The sequence below is a fragment of the Pelophylax lessonae genome, assembly GCF_965119305.1.
Source record: "Pelophylax lessonae genome assembly, chromosome: 3".
Classification (NCBI taxonomy): Eukaryota; Metazoa; Chordata; class Amphibia; order Anura; family Ranidae; genus Pelophylax; species Pelophylax lessonae.
This window is the reverse complement of record NC_138770.1, coordinates 148,837,025-148,858,618: the sequence shown is the minus strand read 5'-3', so window position 1 is coordinate 148,858,618 and position 21,594 is coordinate 148,837,025.

The following is a 21,594-nucleotide window of genomic DNA, read 5'->3' as shown; positions in this document are numbered from 1 at the left end:
CACAGATCTCGTGGGTGGACAGTTTGGAGTTGGGGGGTTCTCATTTGCACCATGTTAACATGTTACATGGTGCAAATGGTGAAGTTATTCTTTAATGTCCACAGAGGCTGGAAAATTTCCCTGATGGAAGGAAGCTATGGCAGTCCTGCTGGATTTTTTTTGTGCAACATTTTTGGGATTGAATGAAGACATTTAGGACCTTCAGATCTAAGAATGCCCTATTTTAGTTTTGGAACAGTTGAAAATGTTTAAAAAGCCTTGAAATCTTTCTGAAGTTGGAACAATGACTAGGACTCCTTAAAAAAAAAAAAACGTAGAGAGCAACATGGAGGTCATGAAGCAGGGCAGTAGTAAGAAAAAAAACTCTAAGAAGCCCCTGGAAACTATATTTTTTACCAGTACACCTGAGATGCTTGCTAACCAGGTGTCCACAATAACTAACAGATGTCCCCACTATGGAAAATCAGGGAATTCATGCCAAAGAGGACTTGTCTTTAGGCTTGGAGGATATGGGGGGGACAAGGTTTAGGATTATTTAGGCCCCTGGCTTTGGAGAAGATGTTTTCAAAGTTTCAGGGATAAAATCAGGGAGTCTTCAGAGACTTAAGCCCCGTACACACGCACCGATTGTCGGCCGACCGTTCGGCCATCTTTTGTCCGTTGCTGTCATGTAGGTTGATGCAGGAGACCAAGAGCCATAAAACGGGCTCGTGATATGGGTCTGACGCCCTCATCGCCCGACAACATATTGCCGGTGGATGAGAACCCCTCTACGACGGATGCCCAGTCGGGCTTTAGCGATGTGATTAACTTGACTGATTATCCCATCACCACTGAGGAACTGTCACTATTATCTAAAGGCCTGAGTTTTTGTCCCCAAAGCAAACACGATAAGTTTTCAATTATCAAGGATGTACACCTTTTCGCAAGAAAAGTCCTCCTAAAATCACAATATGACCAAAAATCAAAGACAGCACAACTTCCTCCAATATCCTCCGCTAAAATAACGGAAGATAATGAGGCCCTTGATTGCCTCATAACACTACTAGAGGAACAAGAGGAGGGGGACTTAATTGACAATATCGATTTGGACTCCCTGCTCAATTCTGTGTAAACGGATCATGACCAATCTATTGTTGAATCAACACCCATTTTTCGCAAAAAGTCTGACAAGTTCCCTTCTCTAAATCTTAATCCAAATTTTGCAGCATTCGTGGCTTTAACCACACAAGAGATTAACAAAATAAAAATCCCTACCACTACTTCTAATTTATCGAGTTCAGAAAGAAAAGCCTTGAAATCCTTGGTTGAACAACATGACTTAACAATAAAACCTTCGGATAAGGGAGGGAACATTGTCATATTAACAAATGCACAATACAGGGACATGTGTCTCCGTATCCTCAACAACAGAGAATGGTACAGACCCGTTTCCAAATCTGTGATTGATAAATTCAATTTAGAATTTTATACTATGGTGGACCATGCCTATCTGTACAACATCATTGACAACCCCACGTGGAACTATATACGTACCCAATTCCCCGTTGTCCCTATGTTTTACAGCTTACCCAAAATTCACAAGCATCCTTCCAAACCTCCAGGCCGCCCAATAGTTTCCGGATGTGGAAGTATTTCCGAAAACTTAAGTAAATTTATAGACTCCAAATTGCGACCTTACGTTCAGAGCTTGCCCTCTTACGTAAAGGATACCATCCACCTACTCCAAATTTTGGAGTCCTCCACTATTCCTCCGGATGCCCTGTTGGTGGCTATAGATGTAGAGGCTCTCTACAGTTCTATACCTCACCAACAGGGCATCCATGCTATCCTACACATACTGTCTCAATCTGATCGAACTCTGGGTGATCTCAATAGATTCATCGTTCAGGGCCTAGAATTTATACTGACACATAACCTCTTTTCATTTGATGGTTCCCACTACCTCCAGGTGCAGGGGGTAGCGATGGGGACCTCTTGTGCCCCATCGTATGCCAACCTGTACCTGGGGGAGTGGGAACGTTATTTTCTATCAGATGACTTACTTACATCATGGACCAGACACATACTGGCCTGGCATCGCTATATTGATGACGTACTTGTCATTTGGAGCGGCTCTGTAGATGAACTTATGGAATGTATCACCCAGATGAACAACAACACCTTCAATCTTAAGTTCACTATGAACTATGATTTACACTCTATCAACTTTCTTGATATTACCATTGAAAAGGACACACTTGGTAACCTACAAACTTCACTCTATCGGAAACCCACATCCGCTAACACTATTCTCCATGCCTCCAGCTCCCACCCCGCACCACTGATTCATTCGATACCCTTCAGCCAATATCTTCGAACATGAAGAAACTGTTCTAGTGATATCCAGTTTAAAATTGAAGCTAACAATCTGAGAACGCGGTTGCTTAAAAGGGGTTATTCAAAAACATGCCTAAAAAATGCTTTTAACAGAGCAATCTCCTACACTAGACAGGAACTTCTATTTGATAACAAAAAAGTTAGATCTAAGAATTCGAAGATTGATACCCATCTCCCCCGCATTATTCTTCAGTATACTGATCAACACCAACAAATATACAAAGCCATTAACAAGTATTGGCATTTGTTATGCATTGATCCCAATATCAGTCCCCATATCACAAATAAACCAGCCATCACATATCGTAGAACAAAAGCCCTCAAGGATTACTTGACGCGAAGCCAATTCGTAGGTAAACACCGCAATGACCCATGCAAGAGATTTGGGACCTTTAAATGTGGTGGTTGCAATCATTGCCAGTACATTAACACAGCTAAAAATATACAACTCCCTAATGGGAAAATGTTTAGACCGCATCATTTTGCGAACTGTAGGACGGCGGGGGTGGTTTATTTATTATCCTGCCCCTGCGGTGCCTACTATGTTGGCAAAACTAAATTACCATTCCACAAGCGTATATACTGGCATGTAAATAGTATGCGGAAAAGGAATCCTGATCTACCTCTCGGTAGACACGTCCACGACATACACTCGGGCATTTTTCCTGTGCCCAAGATTCTGGCTCTGGACAGGGTCCACCCCAATCCCCGTGGAGGGGATTGGAACAAGACCCTGTTACAGAGAGAGACACGCTGGATACTGGAACTTAATGCCACTACAGTACCAGGGCTAAATGACATGATAAGCCTCAAGCCATTTCTTGAGGGCTTTTCTTCGGGAGGCTGGGAACAATAGTTCCCATATCTCCCCATAATTTTTAAAACAACATTTGGCATGAAGGCTTACTCACCAGCAACAACTATGCACTTGAGCGATAATATTTTGGTGTCCCATGACCTATATAACTAGGCCAAGCACAAAATATATGAGACATTATGGTGTTGGGATTTAGGTCTGATCTAACAACCAATATACATACACTTAAGATGAACACATGTCGTGATTCACTCAATACATAGGTTGGCAAACCAGGATCATCATTGATCTAGTATATATATATATGATACGCCAGGTTTGAACTTTGGGTTTGAATTACGAGGACAATATAATAACTCTATGTTTCATTAGGTATTTCATCATTTTAGGTGTCTTATAAACTGTACCTATAGGGACTGTTTGAATTTTGTGTACTAAGTACATCTGTAATAACTAACCATCTTTTGGGTTGTAAAAATCGTTCAATAAACTGCATATGTTCAAACTTATTGGACTCACAGTATAGATCTTATGCAGATGAAGCACCTTTATTAGCATGAGATTGATAACTGTACTGTCATATATATTGTATGTACTGTATATACATCTGGCCATCACAATGAAGACTCTCAATCCACTGGTGGTCATCTATTGGTGCTATTTTAATAGATCTAACACCAAACATTCTCTCTTTGGGTCCCCGGACTACCCTGAAAAAAAAACCCCTCCTTTTTCTTTTTTTCTTTTCTTATTCCTGTCAGCTAACCCCCTTTTCTTCTTGCTCTTTTTTCTTCTTTTGAGTGCTGCTCTGTGTGGCCCTGAGGTTCCCCCGGCGCAGGTAGGGGGCGCTGTTACATACAGCTCTTCCTCTGATACCGGCTTCCTTCCGGTTTAGCTGGTTTCCCGCATCGGCACCCGTGGAGCGCGGATCCGGCCTCTCCTTCTGGGATGGGCGGGGCCCGCGCTCCCCGGGCGGATGATTGTATTGGCTCAGAACTGGGACCAGCTCCGTTACGTGACTCCAATGCACAGGCGCTGGCGTTCCACGCTTGCTTATATTCAGACAGCTTTGGCACTTACTTGCAGAGACTGCCTGGTTCCAGGACCAACAAAAAACAGGTAATCGAGGAGCTAATTCTTTTTGGCTACTTGGAAGAGGTTTCTTTATCTGATTTCAGCTTTGGGACATATATTTAGCACTTTCTTTATCTTTGATATGTTTCTATCTATTTTTTACTTTATATATCATATCTGGGTAACGTATATTGTCATGGGTCACGGCATGCTCATCCCCGACCTCCCTTGCACTCCTTTTTTCGCTTTTTCGGTTTGCACTCACATTACTTCACATTCACCACTTGTCCTACTCGTTGTGAATTGGTTGCTTCCAACCTTAACATTCTTTACTTGGCACCTATATTCAATATTGAATCTCACACCCCATTTCTACATGCTGTAATAGTGACATAGTCTGCATATACATATATGCAGTATAATCACATATATGAACGAATTTGAACTGGGGTACCCAATATATACTATATTTATACCGATTATATCTTCTGATATGTCACTCTAAATACATTAGATGACAAACTTACACAGCATGTGGGGATGTTTCTTACCCTTGCTTTATATTATATTTTTACCCTAATCTCCCAAATACATACTTTTTTCTCCCCTCCCTCTTCCTCCTTTTTTTCGGTTTTATCCTTTCCACTATTCTCCCTCCACATATCAGTGGTAGGGTCAAATATTCTTGGCATCACAATTGGTTTGTCTTCTGAATCCCCTTCTTCAGACACTCACCAGGTGGCTTATTTTCATTTTTCTTTTTTCTCCACGCACGGTACTTCCAATTTCTATCTTACTTTTTGATAGACAAACAAAATCCAATTATCTGCATACGACTTCTTCTAAAGAACCTTTTTCATCTTTATAGATACTCACATGTTGTGATACTCCTAATACGGAACGCCTACTTCCTCTCTACAATATATGACCCTCTGTCATTATATTTTCTTTAAACTTCACAGGTAACTATAAATGCACTTTTTAGTGCCTATAAACGTTACCTACAATCAATTGTTTTTCTCATATTACCCTTTTTTACTCAATTAGGTTTATAACAATTATCCTTACAATACGAGTGAGGTCTTCTTTTGGAGTGGTCCTTGCTGAGCTACTTTTTGATCATCGTGGTGCCCCGGTGGTCCTCCAGGGCAGCTACTACACTTTTTTCGTCTCATTTTGCCTCTAACTGGCTCACTGGAACTGGGCATTCCTTTTCACGGTAATAATTACCGCTTTTAAACGACAGATCATTCCAAAATCCTCTATGTAGACGCCAAGGGTAGGTTGCTTACTATGAGAATATACTGAAACACAGGCTACTATATATATATATATATATATATTTTCTTTATATCCTACTAAAAAGCTTTCAATCTTTACAGGCATATTAGGTGTTTTGGAACTCTGGTTGACCCCTGAGGAAGGGCCTTTTGCTGCCCGAAACGTGTAGGGTCTTGTTTCCGGTTCAATCCACCATGTGCACCTGAGCGTCTTCAATGTGGACTGGTATATGATCTGTCATTGCATGCAATTTTTATGTGCCCCCCCCCTTCTTATGTTTATGTCATTATATTATATTTAATCTGTACAACCGTTTTTGTCGTTGCTAATTGTTTAATAAAATTTATCATTTTAACCTTGATATACAGTGTCTAGTGGCATTCATAGTCCCACACCATTGGGGAGTTCTTTTTGTACATATATTGCTTGGGATGATGGCCACTAGCACTGGGTACTAGGTGCTGGGATTACTGCTTCCTGTAGGTTGAAAAGTGCTAAAGACTGCACACTAATTTTGTCGGCCAACAACAACCGACTGCAGAAGTGATGTCATGTGATGGTTAACTTTTTCTTCTCTGAGCATGCCCAGTCTTGCTCATCTGATTTTTGTCGGCCGAAATCTGTACTGACTGATGAACAATCGGCCGTTCTTTGTTGGCCTACAAAAATTTTATAGCCTGCACACCAGATTTTGTTTGGCCGAAAAGTCGCAGTCGGTTGTCGGAAGCATCATACTAACAAGCCGACAATCGGCCGATCGGACGTTGGCCGAATATTTATGGCCGTCAATCGGTACGTGTGTACGGGCCTTTACTGGGAACTCGAGAGTACTCTTCAGATAACAGTACATAAAGGAATGGAAAACGCCACAATAAAAGCTTAATGCTTGAGGTCATAGTCCAGGTTTTCTTTATACCTTCTATGGGCATAGTCTCTGGGCAGTCTTTAGACTCCGTTCACATCTTGGCGTTGCTATTACAGGTGTTTTTATGGGTGTTTTTTCAGGCGTTTTTTGTGCAGGCGTTTTTAGATTGACTATGGAAAACGCCTGTAATCTGCCCAAAAAGAAGCTCATGTACTTTTTTGAGCGTTGGGCGTTTTGCTCATGGTGTCAAAACGCTCAGATGGGAACAGGGGCCATTGAAATGAATAGGATTTGTCTTGTTGGGCGTTTTGAGAGCTGATCCTAGAGCAGAAAAACGGCCCAAATTGCCTACGTGAACGTAGCCTTAGAGTCTTGGTCACACCAGAAGTTATGTCACGGCTCTGGACCTGTACAGCACCCTGAGGATTGTCAGTTTTGAGCGGAGAAAGGTGGGGTTTCTATTTTTCTCTGGGTTTTGTAATTTCCTAGTTAGGGTCTGAAATTCTGAAACATTGAAATGCTTTGGGAAAGAAGGAGTCTCCAACCTAGTGTCCAACTCAGAAACCAGCAGGCTACATGTGCAGGTGTTCAGGGCCTTTATAATCTATCTTGGAGCTTCATTTCATTCAAGAGACAGGAGGTCTCTGTACAGGGGGTCAGGAGGACTACCATCTTTGCCCAAGGAATCAAAGATGCTGCAGGGGACAGCCAGAGTGTGTATGTCTGCATAGTGCTGGTGCAGTTGGTGAAAGCTGCTAGAGAGAGCCACAAGGCTGAATGTCATTTATATGAGAAACTAATTTTCTGTGTCAACATTCTCCATTTTATTTTTAAAAGTGGGCCAGGAAGGCCTTGAATAGCATTTCTGGAGTGAACTGAACTGGTTGTGATACCAAAGATTTCAGAGATTCAGTATTTGTATTAAAGCAGATCTAAACCCTAATTGAATTAAATGTATTTTTGTAAAGATCTGAGTTTTTTTATACAATTGTCACATGTTTTTTTTTCTGGTAAATAATGTGCTCAGCTTATTTTCATCCTTTTTTCAATCTCATTGCTGCTGATCAGCTCCAGCAACTTCGTCCCTATATGCACTTGCTGTCAGCTGCACATCAGTGTTCTGGACCAACTTCCTGATAGTGACCAGTGATGAGCTCAGGCGTGTTCGGACAAGATCCTGATCATGCCTAAGCTATCCCACCTAGAAGCTGTCAAATCTGAGAGCCAATCATAGGAGGTGGAGGCATTCCCTATCCCACAACTGCACTTGTACACTCCTCTTGCATGTATGCAACTGTGGTTCGGGAAATGCATCTGCTCCATATGATTGGCTGACAGCTTCCTAATGGGATAGCAAAGGCAGGCTTGGACTCACCCCTGAACCCACCGGAGCTCATCCCGAATAGTGGTCCATGCCTGAGCAATGAGCAGCAGCATGGTCACCTACAGTCTTTGCTGGAAGCGCATGTGATAGGGTGACAACGCAGGAGAATGATTAGGAGACAGGAACAGATTGTTGTCACCCCATACCCAGAAGTACCTTAACAAGGACCATCAGGACATGAAATATTTTAATGAAAGCTGAAGATATAAAAAGATTTAGAAAAAAACTTTGGAAAGGTCACTAGCAGGTTAAGGATAATATAGGGCTTTTGTGACTGGGTTTGAATAAATAATAGGCATGGCAATATGGAAAGCACACTCACCTTGTGAGGCAACATACATTACTCGCGACAGAACAGTAGATAAAACTTTATTCAACATATATTTACAATGAGGATTAAAAAATTATCATTACAATAGGCCAAAAGAAGGGACAGTATATTGTAACACAGAACATAAGATCTTAATGCTGATTTTGACTCTGGGCATTTTCAATGATCTAATGGATACAAGAAAATATTAAAATGATTTTAGTTTTCTTGTAAAATAAAACTTTAATAAAGACACACTTATTACAAGAATACAGGTTGTAGAAGTTTGCTGGTAATATCCTGAAACTATGATTTTATGCCATTGAGGCACACACCCAGGTGATATTTTAATTGCATGTGAAAAGTCCGGGTAATGATGCATGGTAACTGGAAGAAAATAAAGTGCACATGGAGATGTAAAATCCACTTTTTGGTGCCCAGAAATCAGCACGTGGCACATACAGCCACTAACACAAGTGAATGCGAAGGTGGCATATTCAGGGAGAAGCATCGTACGCATATACATGGGAAAATACCCATGCCGAGGCCATTGGCGTTCACCCAAGCACGGATGCGTACACCCATTCACTTGTATTGATGGCTGTTGATGGCATGTGCAACTCCCTGGGTGTCAGAAAGTCTAATGCCTCGTACACACGTACCGATCGGCCGTCTTTTGTCCAGGGCTGTCGGGTCTGTTGAAAACTGCAAAAGACTGCACACGAATTTTGTCGGCTAACAACAGCCGACTGCAGAAGTGATGTCATGTGATGGTTAACTTTCCGTGTATTTTTTTCTTCTCTAAGCATGCCCAGTCTTGCTAATCTGCTGATTGTCGGCCAAATTCTGTACTGACTGGCGAACAATCGGCCGTTCTGGTGTTGGCCAACAAAAATTTTAATGCCTACACGACAGATTCTTTTCGGCCGAAAGTGCGCTGTCGGAAGCATCATACTAACAAGCCTACAATCGGCCGATCGGTCGTCGGCTGAATATTTACGGCCGACAATTGGTACGTGTGTACAGGCCTTAAGCACACAGGAGCCGCTTAGGCTACATTCACATAGCCACATAGGGGCAGACTGGGGTGGCTGCAGGTAACAATCACTAGATTCTTGCTGGCGGTGAACAGCACCATCAGCAAGAATCGTAGACAGCAGCAGCTCTCAGATTTGTGCTCCTCAAATCAAATCAATGGCTAGAGCCACCACTGTTCAGATTAAACTGCTCATCTGAGCAACTAGACGTGTGCATTCAGTGTTGGGGTTTCTGCAGCTAATCGGCCAGTTTGCATGCGGTTATAGCACAGTGTTACTGCAACCAGAAGTGGCATTTAGCTGCCTTTGAACACAAACAACCTATGTGGCCCTGGTTGCCCGTGTGAATGTAGGGAGCATCTCTCCCGAAACACGTCAGAGGAGGTCCAAGCACTAGTACATGTCCTTCTTTGACATGTGATATGCGATTTTACTCTTTATGTTTCAAAGTATGCTTTTGGCTTTTTAATAAACTTTCCAAAGGTGTCGAATGGTAATTCACTAGGAGTTTGAGCCTCCTTTTTTGTCTGTGTTCAGTTTTGGAGTTTCCCCACCTATGGAGAGCAGCACGCCTACAATTCCTAACAGAGTGAGTGCTTGGGTTATATAGTCGTTTGGCGAATTGCCTGGGTGAATGTAACCTAAGCGTCCATGTATACGAGCCCTAAGGCTCCTTTCACACAGGTGGACTGTTCAGATCCGCCTGTCCATTTTTTTGGTGGATCTGGACGGATGCCCCATGCATCTCTATGGGGCATCGAATGTCAGCAGAGACATGTCCGCTGACATCCGATCCGTCAAATCTGGACAGATGGAAACCCTATTTTCCATCCGTCACGTTGATCGGATGGGATGGGATGAGACAGACGGTCCGTTCCCATCCGATTCCCCCATAGAGAACAGCAGGGATCTGACAGCTGTGTCTCTGCACACAGCGCGGAGACAGAGCGGGGGATCGGCGGGGGATCGGCGGATCGATCCCCTGCTGAGAAAAACAGAGTCAACTGACGGACTCCTCTATGTGAAAGGGGCCTTAGGGTTTTATGTTCTAATCTGCCCAGAAAGCAGAGACCCAATTTGATTTTGCATGGAAAGCACAGGCACTTTTTTTTCCTCCATGGACAATATTTCAACAGTCCCTGATGAAAACATAGCAAATGCTTGAGAGGCAAGGTCGTTTCAATAATCAGCAGATACCTGTATATTGGAATGTAGTGTTCTTCGTTGTTCTCTCAAGTATCACATGCATCCCCTAACAGTGATAATAAGGAAAAGTAAGCCTGTCATTTTAATGAAACAGAGGTTGTCGCTGCTGTGCTTCTTCTGAAAGCGCTAGTTGCCTGGCTGTTATGTGGATCCACAACCTTTAAAGCCAGGTAAACAGTCAAATAAAAAGATGGAATACATACAGGGGAGCGGTTTTACCTGCTAAAGGATTTGTATTTCAATCCATCCAGTAGTGAGATTTACACAGCTCTGCCAGAGCAGCATACCCCCTGTCTGCTGGTGGAGGGGACCTGAACTTTCTCTGCTGCAGTTAAACACATGTACGCTAAGAAAACAGTTAAATTCACAGATTAAATACATTTGTAGGGGCTGTTTTGCCTGCCTGAGATATAGAAAGATCTGCCCCATGGGAATGGGGACCTGATCCTTCTCTGCTGCAGTTTCACTTACAAGTCCCCTCCATCCGGTTAGTGGAAAGCAAAAGGATAAGCAGCACATTGATTAGCTCAATTATCTGTCACTCTGCTCTTTCCAAAGACATATTCAGGCACTTAAGCTGCTTGCATTTAATGATGTATAAATGATTACAGAGCTGCATTCATTTGCATCCTTTATATCTGCCTGGAGTTTAGCTTTAAGTAACACTTACAGGTCTTGTTCATGTCCCCAGCCTATGATTGTACAGTAAAGGAGAAGCACTCTGATGAGCTCATCCCTCTGTGCTCTCCTATCAGCATGTTCATTATTAGCACATGAGCACTGCAGCACAATTAATTGGCTCCTCATGCTGCTTCTCCATCTCCCAATCTGGGCTTTGCTGTACTTGGGATTGCGAGACGCTGATACCAAGTCAGATTTAGGTTCTTACACACTGCCCACATTAAAAAAAAATATACAGATCAGGAAGCGTAGAAAAATCCAAAGTTTTTATCTGTATTCTTGTTCTAGGATGTTCACTTAGAATATTAAAGCAAGTGAGAAATGACAGCCAGGTTGATAGCGGTTTCAGAGGGTCAGCTCAGCAATAGAAACCTCCATGCTTCTCTCAAAACAGGTTTCTTTTAAAGTGAAAAGATCTGATCCCCACCCAGGCTGTGTACACGCAGTGTATAAAACAAACTCTTTCCTCTACCTTTAAAGGCTTTCTGGATGAGGATGACCAGGCATGAAATTTAACTGAATGATGGAGTCAGTATGGTCCAGTTTCCCCCATCCATATCAATTTTAGTGTAGTGCAAAGCAAACTATGGTGTTCAACAAACTGAAGTCTGACTGTGAAGATACAATGGTCCCACTACACTGCTAGATTTCACCAGAAGATGGCGCTGCAAATGAAATGGAGCTACAATAGCCACATCTGTGTCATTGTATAAGATTGTCACAAGCAAACAGGTTATTTACATTTTAGTTAAAATCCACTTTGAGGTACCACCATCAATTTGGTCACGTTCAGGTTGCCTGTGGGATGTAATTGACCTCTGTAGATAACCTGAAGGTACCACTGTCAGAATAAATGGCCATTGGCCAAGTTGAACATTGTCTCTACACACCATCATTTTTCTGTGCCAGTGGTGCTACTTACAGCCTATTCATGACATCAGGACAGACAGACTTTGACCACAAGAGGGAACAAAAGATCTTTTGACAGTTGGATTATTGGATCACAACATTCAATCTGGCTAAGGCCTGTCAGTTTCTTAAAAGAACTTTAAGATGTGATTCACCCGTTAACTTATATAAGTCCACATTACCTGAACTTTATCTTTTTCTTTGTTACTTTGAGTAGCAGCAGAACCTGCAATAAACACAGTATATCCCTTCATAACAGCGGAGAGCAACTTCCTTTAATTAAAGGAGGTGGAATGGTGAGGATTCGGTGTTGCATCAAGTTGCACTGTGTCATGGTTGCTACATTGGCTGGAACCCTAAAGTACTAGGTTGTCAGAGGCAGGCTTTAATTCTAGCTATAGGCCCTAACCTTCATGGCAATTTTTTTTCCCTATATAGGCCCCAGGCACACTGGGCATTTAGCTCTGTTGCATGAGGCTCTGGCGTTTAGATGTAGGTGGAAGGTATATGACCACATCTGGAGTATTCTGTCCAGTTCTGGTCGCCAGTCCTCAGGAGGGATGTGTTGGAGCTGGAGAAGGTCCAGAGAAGGGCAACTAAACTAATTAGGGGATTGGAGGACCTTAATTATGAAGAGCGTCTGCAATCGCTTGATTTATTCTCCCTGGAGAAGAGACGCCTGAGAGGGGACATGATAGCAATTTATAAATATCTCAATGGTGATCTCAGCATAGAAAAAAAGCTATTCAGTCGGAAAGATTGCATGAGGACTCGAGGGCATACAATGCGTCTGGAGGAGAAGCTTTTTAACCTCAGGCAACGTGGGGGTTCTTTACTGTTAGGGCTACAAGATTGTGGAATTATCTACCACAAGAGGTGGTTTCTGCGTGTAGTATGGTGGCTTTCAAAAGACTCTTAGATGTACATCTCAAGAATCAGAACATTCAGGGGTATGTTAGTTAGATGATTACAGCCACACACACCTACACAGGTTGAACTGGATGGACTATTGTCTTTATTCAACCTCACCTACTATGTAACTATGTGTAAGTGCACCACCCAGCCCGCTGCCAGCAGCCTGTAAAAGTCTATGAAAGGCTGACAGCTGCCACAGCTGGACAGTGCTGAACAATACACCATGCAGTACTTCTGTTTAGGGCAGTTGCAACCAAGGACGAATGCCCGCAACACAACTATGTAGCGTCATACACCGGGGCTAAATGTCTAGTGTGTGTGAGCACATAGTGGGGTTGATTTACTAAAACCGGAGAGTGCAAAATCAGGTACAGCTGTGCATGGTATCCAATCAGCTTCTAACTTCAGCTTATTCAATTAAGCATTGACAAAGATAAAAAAAAAAAAAAAACTGGAAGCTGATTGGTTTCTATGCAGGGCTGCACCAGATTTTGCACTCTCCAGTTTTAGTAAATCTCCCCATTTTGTTGGGTAAATAGCTACAATAATTCCTGAATTTTGATACTTGCTTGGAATTCTCCCATATCAGTCTAAAAGGGGTTTTTACATATACACCTTGTGTACTCGTAAACCCTAACTAAATGACATTAATTATGACATCAGATGTCTGGGTGACAGGGTGACAACACAGCAAGGCTCTTTTAAAACAGGGACAGAGTGTTGTCATCCTAAAAGAAAAAATGTCTGTACAAAGACCTTCATCTCAGGATCACCAGATTATATTAATGAAAGCTACAGATTTAAAAATGTCAAATGACTTCTGAAATACATAAACACAAAGCTTATTCCGGATTGTAATGATTGGGTTTACATACAGTTTAGAGCAGTTATTCTGTGGGCTGTGCCAGTACTCACAAGAATGCAGACTACCAACACTTCAAAGAGGAGCTCCATATACCTAGAAAGGACAGTGGCAGGTATGTGTAAATTGTTAATGATAATCATAATGGCCTCCATGCTATCCTTTTCCAAATACAGTTTGGAAAAAACAGTGTCAGGAGTGCAAAGGTACCATTCGATTAAAGTATAGCTAAAGGCAAAACTTTTTTTTTTTTTCGTTTTGGATAGAGTAGAGATGGATTAGAACATATGTACATTTTTATTGCTGTCTGTGTCCTGGTTAAAGCAGAGTTACAGGTCCCAGATGATTGCCTGGGCACTAAGGAGGCGCAGTGCGACTCGCACATGCGCAGTGTGCACCTGGCAGTGAAGCCACAAGCTGTCACAACCGGGTGCCCACACTTGTGATGCCGCCGATGAGGAGAGGTAAGAGAGGGGAGCGAGGCTTCTGGCAGCAGCATCGCTGGATCATGGGACAGGTAAGTGTGTGTTTAATTAAAGTCAGCAGCTACTCTTTTTGTAGCTGCTGACTTTTAATAAACCTAAAAATGAGTGAAAGTCCGCTTTATGGAGATTCACCCTCTCTTATTTGTCCTGTTTACCTTTATCATTGATAGTGAAAGTTAAATAAACTCCCAAATTTGGGGTTTTCTCCAGAAAAGGGGAAATCTTCCAATGGGAACCCTAGTTCTCGTGACCTGGGGGTCCCCAAGCAAATCCCTTAATTTGCAGGGATTTTCTCTCACTTCCTGTTTTGGCTGTAGGACAGGAAGTGAAGGGAAATCTTCACAATGGGACACAGATGGAGAAAAAAAAATTCTGACATGGGTTATAACCTTCCCTGAAATGAAAAAAAAAATGTACCTATAGTTATTCTTTAATGTGTCTGATATTTTATTAATGGAATTAGTCACTGCAGTGGATGTCAAGGGGCCATTTATTGTGACTAATTGCATTGCAAAAAAAAAGGACTAGAAGTAAAGAGCACACAAACTGGGAGCATTGAACTAATGGTGCCACTACTAATACAACGTTCAGAAAGCTATATCCGGGAAAGGATTGTGCAGAGTGGAACTAAATCCTCTTATCTTTTAGCACATTAGTAACTGTGACAGTTATCATTCAAGAAGTGCCTTAAATGTAACTGTTTTAGTAAACAGCTGAATCAGTGGGTTTTAGTCCTGCTTTAAAGCAAAACTAAATCCATTGATTTAACTGCTTCCCAAAACAGTTTCATTCAAAGCATGCTGTGAATCATAACTGTCACATTTGCTTGTGCTTTCAATCAAACTGTCAAGCCATCAAATGGGTGGTGTCATAACCTAACACATGTGCAGCACCATGACAACTGCAGATCAAACAGAGGCTAAGCTGACAGCTTCCTTGGCTGTAAAGAATAGCAGGATTTAGGTCCGCTATATGTGTAATAAAAGGATAAGTGCACATTCAGAGAAAGAGACCTAATCAATACCCTCTATCTGCAGCAGGGAGATGCAGGGAGATGGGTCCTATAGGCATCTATGGGGCTCTAATATGCCGGCGTGGCCAGGACACAGAGAACTTGTGGCATTGGATATTAAGAATCCTAGGAGGCCACGGTTATCAGACTGAGTCAAGTATGCATCCCTAAAGGGAAAGGGGGAGATGGGATCAATTAGGTACCCATAAAGGGACAAATTAGGTTAGTCTTTTAACACTTTACACATTATATGGCCAAAGGTATGTGAACATCTGACCATGAGCTTGGTCAACATGATGATATAAAACCATGGACTACATATGGAGCCCCTAACCCCTTGTGGTGGAGCAGCTTCCATTCTTCTGTGAAGGCTGTCCAAAAGGTTCTTAGAGTGTGTCAGTGGGAATTTGTGTCCCTTCAGGGCCGGTTCACACTATTGCAAGTGCGGCGATCGCATGTAATTCGGAGCGTACTGCTCCTTCATTACATGCGATCGGATGTGCGGATGCGAATTCAGCCATACACTTTGTATGGCTGAAATTTGCACTGCACCCGCACAAAAGACGCACAGGACCCTTTTTTTCCAGCCGCATCAGGATCGGATCGCACAATGGTGCACACTTGTGCGATCCGATCCTGTGCGAACTGTCAGATCGCACTGCGATATGCGATCAAACTGGGGGTGTCGTTAACATTTAATTGACACCCCCTGCGTATCGCATATGGCAGTGTGAACTGCCAGATGTGCGTTTGCGATGCGGGAACAGGCTGCAAATTCGCAGCCTTCCCGCATCGCACAAGTGTGAACCGGGACTTCGACAGAAAAGCTTGTTAAGTCAGGTGCTTGTGTTGGATAAGAAGACTTTGTTCCCTAACCAGCCTTCTAATTCATCCCAAAAGTGTGCAAAAAGGTTGAGGTCAGCATGCATGCCTTCACACCAAATCATCAATCTATGTCTTTATGGAGATGACTTTGTTGCACAGGGGCACACTCATACTGGAATAGAAAAGGGCCTTTAACAAAATGTTTTTACTTTATTTTCATTGCAATTTGCAACTGGTTATCACTTTGACAAATGTTTCCAAATTTGCTTCCTCACCACCCTGACAGCAATAGTCTATGTACAAAACACCACAAAAAAAATATTTCCTGCTCATATGACTGGCTTACTTCTTTTCCCCAAAATCTTTTGAGATACAATTTCTGGCATTCCAAGCATTTAAATTAGGTGGCTAATGTGAGACTTTCATCTTTGGTGATATCCTGGGAGTATGTCTAAAAGGGTGCTAGGAATGCAATATTTCTCTCACTGATCATGATTATAGCAGACATATCCCCTACTTGGCCCTCAATTTGAGGGGTACTACAATAGTCTGTCTCTGTATCTAAAGAACTGAAACAGGTAAAAACAAGCTGCAATGAAGTTTGATTTAAAAAAAAAAAAACCTTTCAAGCTATACAACCGATCTAGAAGGGACTGTTTTCCCTTGACAAAAGAGTTATCCCCACTCAAAATATATGCTATATGAGACGACGCATGCCTTCTTGATGGCAGCGTGATGGAGATACAAGCACCTTTTGCTTGTTTATGGGGGACCTATCCAATAATCTTGGACTTTTGCAAGAAATCAGACCACTATCAGTGCCCACCAATGCTGCATATCAGTGCTACCTATCAGTGCCACATATGCGTGCCCATCAGTGCCGCCTATCAGTGCCTCATCATCAGTGCCACCCCATCAGTGCCTCCTCATCATTGCCTGTCAGTGTGGCCTCATCAGTGCAGGAAAAAACATATCTATTTACAAAATATTATAACATAAACAAAAAAACTTTTTTTTTTCAAACGTTTCGGTCTTTTTTTATTTGTGTAGCAAAAAAGAAAAAAAAAACCTTGCGTGATCAAATACCACCAAAAGAAAGCTCTATTTGTGGGGAAAAAATGACATAAATTTGGTTTAGGTACAGTGTTGCATGACCGCGCAATTATCATTCAAAATGCAATTTAGAATAAACTAATTCTAATCTGATGGTCAGGTGTAACCACAAGGAAAATAATTTCTAATACAAATAATCACACATTTTAGGCTGAACTGTAAATTTTTGAGCAACAGCATTAATACATGTTGCCCCTATTAACCAATCATGTGTTACTTTTCAGTTTTACTTTTAAACCTACACTGGAAAATTAGAATCCATCTGGTTGTTAGGCAAAAACGAATCTACTATTACCGGTCCTCTTTGTTAGGTTAAAAGACTCATTCAGTTCCACCTAGCAGGTACTGCTAGTATTTAAAATGATTTCCACTGACTAAATATTAGAAGAACAGTGCTAATTGATAGCAAATCACATTTATTCTAAAAATACCACATAATGTTGAGAATGAAGCCGGTAAAAGAACTGAGGGGCTCCTTATTAAGGACTTATTGTACTGGAGGCAGGGCTTTTTGTCAGTGAGAAAACGGGAAGACGCAGTTCCGGAACCTCCAGTACTGAATGTATACAGGGGTAAGGGGTTGAGGGAGGGGTCTATTTATGCTGACTTCTTGAGGGTCTATTAATACTGGCTGTCAGGGGATCTATTGTTGAGGGAGTGGTCCATTGCTGCTGGTGGGGTGGGTCTGTTGTTGTGAGGTGGTATTTTGCTGCAAGCAGTCTATTGTTGCTGGGGGGATCTGTTATTGTTGGGGGTGTATATTATTGCAGGAGGTTCTATTTTTTGCTTGGGGGGGGGGGGGGGGGCTTTTGTTGCTGGCTGCATGGGATCAATTTTATTGCTTTTCATATTGTAATTACCAAATCCCATACAGATTACTCAGCACCACAAAGTGATACTTGGTTCTGTTTTCTGTAAAAGGGGTGGTGCTTGGAGGTGGGTAGGGGGTGGAAACAAGGGATGCTGCTTGGAGGTGGGTAGAGGGTGGAAACAAAGGATGGTGCTTGGAGGCGGGTAGGGGGTGGAAACAAGGGATGGTGCTTGGAGGTGGGTAGAGCGTGGAGACAAGGGATGTTGCTTGGAGGTGGGTAGGGGGGAGGAAACAAGGGATGGTGCTTGGAGGTGGGTAGGGCGTGGAGACAAGGGATGTTGCTTGGAGGTGGGTAGGGGGTGGAAACAAGGAATGGTGCTTGGAGGTGGGTAGGGGGAGGAGACAAGTGATGGTGCTTGGAGGTGGGTAGGGGGGAGGAAACAAGGGATGGTGCTTGGAGGTGGGTAGGGCGTGGAGACAAGGGATGTTGCTTGGAGGTGGGTAGGGGGTGGAAACAAGGAATGGTGCTTGGAGGTGGGTAGGGGGAGGAGACAAGGGATGTTGCTTGGAGGTGGGTAGGGGGAGGAGACAAGGGATGGTGCTTGGAGGTGGGTAGGGGGAGGAGACAAGGGATGGTGCTTGGAGGCTGGTAGGGGGTGGAAATCAGGGGTGACTTGGGAGAGGAGAGTCCCTGCATCTATTCTGTGAGAAAAGAAGCCCTGACTGGAGGCATAATTACATGACTTAGATAGTCAAAGTTCAATAGCTAGTGATGGTAAGAATGTAGTGTAGTTCAGTTGTCTGCATGGGTGAGAATCCTAGCTGGGATCCTAGAATGTATTTTTTGGGTTCCCAAGTAATTAAATCTGTAATAAATTTAAACGTGAACCACATATTTTTGGTCTATGAAAAAATGGCACCCCAGCTTTTAAGGGTCCACCACCAAAGACAATGAACAACATTGAGCTAAGTGATCTAAGGGTACACGTGACATCTTTTGTTTCATTAGTACCCATCAGGATAGACATATGTGAACTCTCCTGCTGCTAACCTGTTGTTAAAGGTGCATACGTCTGGGCTGCCATCTTTATCCTTTACCAATTGGTGGGTCAGTGACCTGACACAAATGTGTGGGTATCAAATGTCAAAATAACTGATTACTGCTGACAACTGGAGAAAATATAATCACCTTCAACACTATTAGTAATGACAGATTCCATATATCTATACAAAGAAATGCCCCTTTAAACCTGTTATTTTTGCCTCTTTGTCATCTCATCATCTTATATGTTGGGTTTACTCTTTTTCTTCTGCATTTTCATGCCTGTTTTAAATATACAGCATGTTTCAAGTTCAGTGCTACTGGTACTTTTTACAAAGTAAGGGCAGACAGATGAAAAGTATGGGTTCCAATTTTAGTCCTTTAGTCCTGGCAAAATTATCTGTTCATCACATGGGGGAAAAAATAGTAAATTCTAGTGCATTAAATAGCATCTGGTACTAATAATGTCTATATGAAAATATTGTGTTGATTAGCAGTATGCAGTATATCAAAAAGCACAGCTTTTAGAGTGGGGCACCGTAGAATCGGTAATTTACTGCACAGCATACAAAATGGGCCAGTCTGACACCCCCCTAATGTGTGGCACCCAGGGCGGACCGTCCCCCCCCCCCCCCCGTTGGTTCGCCCCTGGTCTGGAGTGTGCCAACTCCAGTGAAGCGAGCAGAGCGGAACTGTCCAGAGTACATGTTTGCTAGTATCCTAGTAAACCTTAATCTCCCTGCCTGCAGTCAACTTTAAACTCAACTCTGCCATGTTAGAAAGTGGGGGTGGGACTACCTCTCCTTGAATTTCCTCTTTTCAGTGAACTCATACTTGATTTTTTGTTGCACTGTTTAACATGAAAACCATTAAAGAAATTACTTTTAGTATTTAATTCATGGTAAGAAAAAGCAAAGCAATTCAGCACATGTGGCAGTGCCTAAACACATTCCAATCCCTTAGCCTCACATGTGTCAGGAATATGACATGATTCAAAGCATTTCCTACCCATTTAATCACTGTATTATATTAATAGCGTAATGTTATCCAGAGGTAAGTCTAGGAACATAAAAAGGTTGCCCAGTCATACCTAATGCCTCTACTAGCATGGTGGCGCCACACAGCAGAGTTTGATGGAAAAGACTGTCTATAACAATGGGGTTCTGAATATAAAAAAAATGTTGATTGGGTTAAGTCTGTAAAATCGCTAGCAGGAGTGTAAAGTAGCTCTTAGTAGTTTGTTCTTTGACTTACCATATATTTATGAGAGGCACAAAAGTGCTGAAAATCCTTTCACACGGCCGCTCCGTGTGAAAGGTCCGCTGCGGGACTTTTTTTTTTTTTTTCCACGGTGTGCCCACATATCATCCCATCCGTTTGCGGATGATATGCGGACATAATGTAAGTATATGGCACTGCGGATGTCAGCGGATAACACCGCTGACATCCGATTTTCCTTCCTTTCCGTTTTTTACACGGAATAAAAAATAGGGTTCTGTTCCATTCGAAAAAACGGAACAGAACTGAAAGGAGGAAAATCGGATGTCAGCGGATGGTATTCCGCTGAAATACGCAATGCCATTCACTTACATTATGTCCGCAAATCATCCGCAAACGGATGGGATGATTTGCGGACACACGGAGCGGCCGTGTGAAAGGACCCAAAGCTGGCCATACACTGTTATTTCTTTCAGCTAGAGGGCTGAACAAAAGAAAGCTAACCGACTCCTCCATCCACAAAAATGAGGTGGAGGAATCCCCCCCAACAGGCTACCCTGCTGACCAATACTCACTAGGCAAGAGGGTGTGCCCATCTAAACCCAAACATGAACGTTTAATGCATTGCAGCTTACCAGTCCTTAGATCTGGTGGCTGTATTTTTATTTCTTCAACCTTGTATTTTTTCCACCATGTGATTCTACCAGTAAACAACTTCCAGTACTAATATGGCAAAGGCTTATTCACCCTTCTGTATCAGGACAACATAAACAAGAAAGGACTACAGAACCCCTGCCCCTGTCTTATCTTCCAAAGCATAGAAGGGCATGGTTCTGGAACCATGTCATTGATAAAGGTCAGCACAGGCACAAGAAGTTATTTGTTCACAAGATTTATGAAAGATCAACAGGTAATTTTTTATACTTCTCCAACATACCGTATATAACAAACAATTTCCTGTTAAAGAGACCAAAAGAGAAAAAGTTAGCTGTTAGGGTTTCCATACCTTAGTTTGCTGAGCCAAGTCAGACAATTGCATAATTGAAAACTTCAGGATTCAGGTGTTTGGGGGAATTCATCAAGATATCTGATCATCCATGCCGACACCTCTTGATTACTGCACAATTGTACTTAAAGGGACCCAAGTTTGAAAAATATGGAACTGCCAGTGCTGACTTGTTTTTGAAAGCGAATGTTCCAAGAGCATCACCCTTATTCTTCCTTCACTGCTTGATCAGTCCCAGATCTGGAACAAACCTGTGAACATACTTGTCCGAGCTCAAAGACTTACTGAGTAGTGAAGCAAGAGTAAAGTATGAAGAGGTTTATGAGGTTAGGTGGTGTATGGGGTGAGGTGCTCCTTTTCTG